Source organism: Octopus bimaculoides, chromosome 16 (assembly GCF_046866305.1).
Source record: "Octopus bimaculoides isolate indiv1 chromosome 16, ASM4686630v1, whole genome shotgun sequence".
Classification (NCBI taxonomy): Eukaryota; Metazoa; Mollusca; class Cephalopoda; order Octopoda; family Octopodidae; genus Octopus; species Octopus bimaculoides.
Genome location: NC_142943.1, coordinates 400287 through 407786, shown reverse-complemented (window position 1 = coordinate 407786; position 7500 = coordinate 400287).

Here is a 7500-nt window from a genome sequence, read left to right as displayed (position 1 = left end):
TCGAAAGCAAACGTGTTTGTTTACATACGGCGTAGGAATTATATATATATATATATATATATATATATATATACATGTATACATACACATATGTATGGAAATATATGAATCTATCTATAGATAGATATATAATACTTATACATATATATATTTATGCATATGTAAAGTATGGATATTGTGTTTATATATATATATATATATATATATATATATATATATATATATGGGGTGTATGTGCGTGTGTACATATAGATACATACATAAATGCATAAAATACACAAGTAACGTGAAGTGGGGTTAAACAAATGAAAGATAAATGTGAAGGTGGATAAGCTAATAATGAGAGGGAAAAGCGACGTGTAGAATAATATAAGGAAACATGACGGGACTATAATAAAAGAAATACGTGACTGTGTGCGCAATAGTGCATGTAGGAGGAATAATCTATCAGAATCGTGCTTTAAAACATACATACATGTGTATATGTGTGTGAATGTGTGTGTGTGTGTGTGTGTGTGTGTGTGTATAGAGATGTATCGATATGTATGTATGTATGTATGTATGAATGTGTATATATATATATATATATATATATATATATATATATATATATATATGTAAAGTATGGAGAGAAAGAGAGATTGATTAAGCATAGACGATTTGATTAACAGTTCAGTTGGAGAGATACAATACAAATTTAGTGAGCATAAAAAGCCAGCCTTAAGCCAGAAAAGATGATGAATGTATTTCCCTGTATAAATCCCATATAATTGCTTTGTCCAGTGGAATTATTGCAGTTTCACTTCTGAAAATAATTCTGACATTCTGCATATTTGATTTGATTTGAAACGATTTGGGCATGTGAATATAAAGTTGTACTAACCGCTCATCTGTTACAAATGATATCCATGCAGTCATTTTGATATCACTCATGGCAACACACTTAAATATCTGTGCCTCACTTCACCCAGCTGCATAGAATCTATACAAGAATTAGCAATATTTAATATTTACAAATTACAACCTGATATCTTATGGAACCGGACACATTTCGTGTATTTATTGCTAAATTATACACTCTTCCAAAGTCAGTGGAGATAAAGTGCTAAATACCCGTTGGTGGATAACTTTGATCGGAATCGTCAACATAATTGACAACACATGTTACATTTACATGAAATAAATTGAATATTATTACGAGGAAATGTATGACACATAGAAACAGGCTTCATGTTAGGTTGTAAGAGATTCACTTACTGCTCATACCAATTGGCATTTTTATGTATCTGAAGGTCAAGCTAAGAGTAAGGGAGAGAACGACTTCACTTAATGAAATATATAAGTGAAAACATTCTTCCGTAGTTTGAAGAAACCTAAGCCACAACATCGACATTCATAAATTGCTGCTACTATACTTCCATTGTATTCGAAGTCTCATATATATATATATATATATATATATATATATATATATATATATATGCAAACTTGGAAGGGTAAAGACAGCTTTCGATCATGAATGACCATGGAATTGCACCTAAAAAGTTTCCCTCTAAGACACAAGTACACAGAAGGTTGTTTATGGAAGACCAGCAGTCGACCATGCATAGCAGCCACCCTCTCCACACCACCGCTGTTATCCAAGGGAAAGGAGAAGGCCAATACAGTTTGGCACCAGTGACGTCGCAACTCGTTTCTACTGCTCAGTGCTGTTGAGGAACGTGAAATAAAGTGTTTTGCTCAAGATCACATCACACAGTCCGGTCCGGTCACGGTATCGAACACACCACCTCACCATTGTGAGCCCGAAGCCCTAAGCACTGAGCCATGTGACGTCACTTCATATCTTTGCACACACACACACACACACATGCACGTTTGCATGCTTATTTATGTACATATATTGGGTTGGCAAGAAAGTAATTCCGGTTGAGCGACTTAAGTCAGCGCTAGAAGAAAAACGACCATCTTTGGTTTCAAAACGGAAGGTGTTCTTCCATCAGGATAATGCTTGGCCACATACAGCGAAGGTTACATTACAAAGGCTGGAGCAGTTTCAATAGGAAACGATGCTCCACCCACCATATTCACTGGACACTGCCCCATCTGATTGTCATTTATTCCGTAATCTTTAAAATCATTTGGACGAAAAGAGAATAAATTCTGTAGACGTGGTCAGAACAGATGGAAGAGCACAGTAGAAAATGCAGGAAACGTTTGACAAATTGGCTGCATATGTTGAGCTACACACACAGAAGTCCATCCACACACACACACACACACACATCATATATATATATATATATGTGTGTGTGTGTGTGTGTGTGTGCGTGTGTACTTCCCCTTCTTATATGTATACCAGCTACATAGCAAACATTTTACATCTATTTCTACACTTTACTTTCCAAAGATATGAACTTTATATATGGACACGGATTCAACCTGCAATACACCAATGATATGCATAGAAACTTAGATATGAATAACTTAGAACAAATTATGCATGCATAAAATATACTTGTGTTTATTACATTAAACAGCAGCTGTTACAGTACATATATATATATATATATATATATATATATATATATATCATAAGGATGCAATGATATACTTTATGTTTGCAATATAAACAGTACCGTGTAAACAATAGAAGACATAGTCTGGTGTCAAATTGCTGACAGGTACTTGAAATGAAATTTACTGAATTTGAAAGAAAACAAGAAAATCAAAAGAAAAATAAATCTTGAAAAGGTGTAAAATATTTTTGAGAGATTTTAATGAACAAGCAAGTTGAAGAGATGATCAAAAGATTAAGTCTTGTAATCATCTCGTCCAAAAGAACAAGGAAAACACCGCAACTAATATACATATAAGAATACTTAAGAAACAATAAAGTCTCGTGGTAATTCATCACCAATAATCTACAAGTTAATAGTCTAAATTTTAAATAACAATAAAGGCGAAACATTTAGAAAAGAAAACTAAAGAACATTACACTGTAAAATAAATAACCAAAGACAGTAAATAAATAAAGAATATTGGTATTATCGATTTGATTATAATTTAGTGTAAAGATAAATTATATCAATATTTTTGTAATATTTGATCAGCGAAAAATATAAAAAATGTAAAAATCGTCAAACAATTCGGAAAATCAAAGAATGTGGCAGCATTAAAATTTAGGAGACGGCATTAAAATAATTTGAGTCATTTTATTAAAAGATTTCGCCTTCGTTGTCAAAATAAATGTTTTTTTTTCTTTTTTTTTTTAAGAATGACATTTTGAAAGATGTGTATACTTAAATGAAACATTTTCATTTGATAGAAAATTAAGAGCAAATAATGACCGACTCTCGAACATTTGACCTTTAATATGAGAAACTCCATTAACTCATAATAAATCATACCATCTAGGGGCTGTGTGAAATTCTTTCATCTAAATGTTGATTTATTCCTTCTTGTTTTAAAAATATTCGTAATTTAAAAGCAGTTATATAGTTTAATTTTTCTGTGATAACACTGTTAATGTAGTTATTATACTGTCGGAATAGTGCTAACATGGAACCCGGGGCAGATATGTAAATATAGTATGGGAAAATATACTGTATGTGCGAGGGCATTTACTGCAATGGCGCTACATTTATTTAATAAATTTCTTTGACGAGAAAAAGTATTTCACCGAGAAAAATTAACTGGCTTCAGAATCAATAAAAAGAGCAGCTGACTATTTTATAAATGATTTCGTCCAAAATTGTATTTTGTACAACTTTGCTGTGTAGAAGGGAAAAACAGAGACAGAAATATATATACATATATATATATATATATATATATATATATATATATATATATATATATATATATATATATATAATGGAAAGTAATTGAATAAGGCTATTGTAGTTCTTCCTCCTATTTTGCCCTTTGGTAGCGTTCAGCGTTAGCAACAACATTGGGCATCATAGTAGAGATGGTGACAGCGGAAGTGAATTATGTTAAATATCTGAGTTCTTCCCCTTGTCTCCCCGTAAAACACATTTTTATTAACACTGTTTCTTCTTACAGTTGTAATATTTATTTACGAATATTCATAATCACTCCTCTACAGTAATAATATAACAATGTAGTTCGTTATATCATTAGTTAATGGACTATATTTACAATTATATTCTATAACTTATTGTACAACAGTTCAATGTTTCCTACGAAACAACTAAAGTGGCGTGTCAGAGTGTAAGTGTAGTTACTGGAAGTAAAAGAGAATTCTGATGGTGGCATAGTTTAGATACATATCGTAGGTGTTAGACAAGATGTATTAATCGAATTAGTGAAAACATTAGACTGGTGACATAAAGGTTAGGATGATTTTGTGATAGATTGGACGTGTCTATCAGACTATCAATGACTGTACATCAATTTTTGTGACGTTTGTGGTGTTTAGATAAATGAAGACGGAGCTTAGGTATCAGTAGGAGGAAATAATTAGCTAAACGATACAAATGCACACATAAGCTATATACATATATACATATATACATGTACATACTTACGTGTGTGTGTATATATATATATATATATATATATATATATATATATATATATGCGTTTATGTGTATGTACAGATGTCACTGTGAGAGTATTTACAAATATATGTAGTATACAAATGCATTTATCTATACATGAATATGATATATATGCAAACACATAATCTCTCTCTCTCTATATATATATATATATGTGTGTGTGTGTGTGTGTGTGTGTGTGCATATTTATATGTATATATATTTCTATATAGTCATGTGTCTATATTTATATATATATATGTGTGTGTATATATCTATATGTATATATATGTGTGTGTGTGTGTATATATATATTTATATATATATGTGTGTGTGTGTATATTTATATGTATATATACATATATACACACACTCACACACATAGATATATAGATGACGGCTGAAAGATTGAAAAGTACATCAGGACAGAACAGAAGTCTTAGAATTTGATCGCAATTTATATCGTAATCCATTATTTCTTCACTCTCCTAACTTTCTTCTTTTCCATTTACAGTAATTTTATGCCATTCCATTAAATGGTAATTGATTTATAGACGTCCAACTATATACAATAACACTGTGTGTAGCAAAATCTCATATTGCACACACACACATATATATGCACACACTCATACACATATGCATATATATTGTGAAAGGTGAGTGGCCGAGTGTTTAGTGTGTTGCACTCAAAGTCGTTGTGTACTTGTGCCAAACATTACATAAACATAATTATATTGACGGGTGCGGATAAGCCTAACCAACACGGTAGAAATTAACCCCAAATGGCTTTAAAAGCCACATCTACAATCCATTAATTAGCACAGGTTGAAAGCGACCAGAAATTTTTTAAACATTTTTATTTATTCATCTGTTGACTTTAAACCTGTGCTAGATGGGATTTTTAGAACCATTTGGCGTCTATTTCTAGCTTTTTGGTGGAGTTTATCCACACCCTTTAATACAATCATATGTGTGTGTGTGTGTGTGTGTGTGTGTGTGTGTGTGTGTGTGTGTGTGTGTGTGTGTGTATGTGTGTGTGTGTGTGTGTGTGGTTGGAATTTACAGAAAAACAAAAGACGAAGACAGGTGTGTAAACAACAAACAGGTTTATTAGTTTAACGCTCGGGAAGCTGAGAAAGTCTTTTACGTTTCGACCCAACGCTCTTCAACAGAAAGGAACACGAGAAAATAAACAGAGAGAATTTTTTTAAATGCTTTAGTGATTGAAAGAAAATAGAGTAAGAAACAACGACAATTGGAAAAAGCAGAAAGTTCAAAAAAGTTCCAAAAGGTTGAAACGTCGTGGTGTATTGGAGCGATGTTTTATAAACGGACGAATCCAGTGAAATCCATATGTAAATCCATATGTATTCAGGTGTAATGCTGGTGTGCAGATGAGAGATGCAGAAAAAATATACAGATATGAAGACTTTTCGTGGAGGTGATCCAAGCTAAAAGGCATGAACTACGAATGCTCAATTTCGTAAGCAACTAAAAGTTTGGGTTGAACCGTACTTGAACTTGTGATGTTGTGATTGCTAAAACTTGTCTTTATCGCGAAACAAGGAATTGGTATGCAGATGATATATCAGAAAGAGGGAATTGGCGATGTGAAATGTCGAAGGGAGATTTATACTGCAGTAGTTACTTGAGAGTAGCTGAGATTCGTAATGGAAATAGATGAATTATAGAAGTCGTTGTTGAAATGGCGGAGTAAAACCTAGAGTTTGAGAATTCCTTGTTACTGTGGTGAACAGATATTTAAATATATATGTCTGAAAGAATTTCTGGAAAATATCAGAACCTCATCTCCTACTAGAAAAAGAAAGTAGAAATAAAAGAATTTTACAAATAAATAAAAATGTTGGTCAAGATCTTGTTTCTGTGGTTTAGAAACACACATAGAAACATGGGCGCGCACACACACACACACATGCACACAGAGAAATGCGCGCATACCTATTTGCATGCACATATAAATATGCGTATATATATGTGAATGTGTGGGAGTCTTTGTGCGAGCGTATGTGTGTACGTGTGTGAGTGTGTGTGTTTTGTAAGGTACATAAAATGTATTCTCATAAACATTAATACATTTCCGGAGGCTGAACTGTTTTTTGTTGATAATTGTTTCAGCACCCTTTCTATTATTGCATGTGCAATAATAGAGACTTCATGATACAGCACACAGATCATAAATACTCATATATATATATATATATATATATATATATATATATATATATATATATATATATATACACACACACATTCATATAGATAGTTGTGGATTTGTGTATCTGTTCATATATATATATATATATATATATATATATATATATATATATGTGTGTGTGTGTGTGTGTGTGTTATAATCGAACGTATTCATATCTGATAGAGTGAACTTTGTTTATTTGAAATATTGTTGTTTATAGATGAGCGGCTAGCGAAAATCGAAGAAAATAATCTATTAAGTTAGCAATGAAAATGCTACCTATTACTTACTAACAAATAGCATTGGCCAAATGGCGAGCAAAAACAAATTAGATGGAGAGAGAGAGAGAGAGAGAGAGAGAGAGAGAGAGAGAGAGAGAGAGAGAGAGAAAGGGAGAAAGGGAGAACAATGAAACTGGTGGTTCACCCCCAATAGATATCGAATATATTTCTGCTTAGAAAGAAATACAACAGAATTTACTCAAGCGTGAAATTGATTTGTTGGTATATTTCACAGAGTTTCTCGAAACTATTTTCTTATAATAAAAATGAAATAAATATGTAAAGAATATTACAGAAATACAATAATATTAATAATAATATATGAATATACTAAAATACATGAATTATTAAAAGAAATTTACCTTGATTATAAGATTATGATATTCAGAACAATTTCAACTTATAAAACATCTTTATAATGATACAAATATATGGG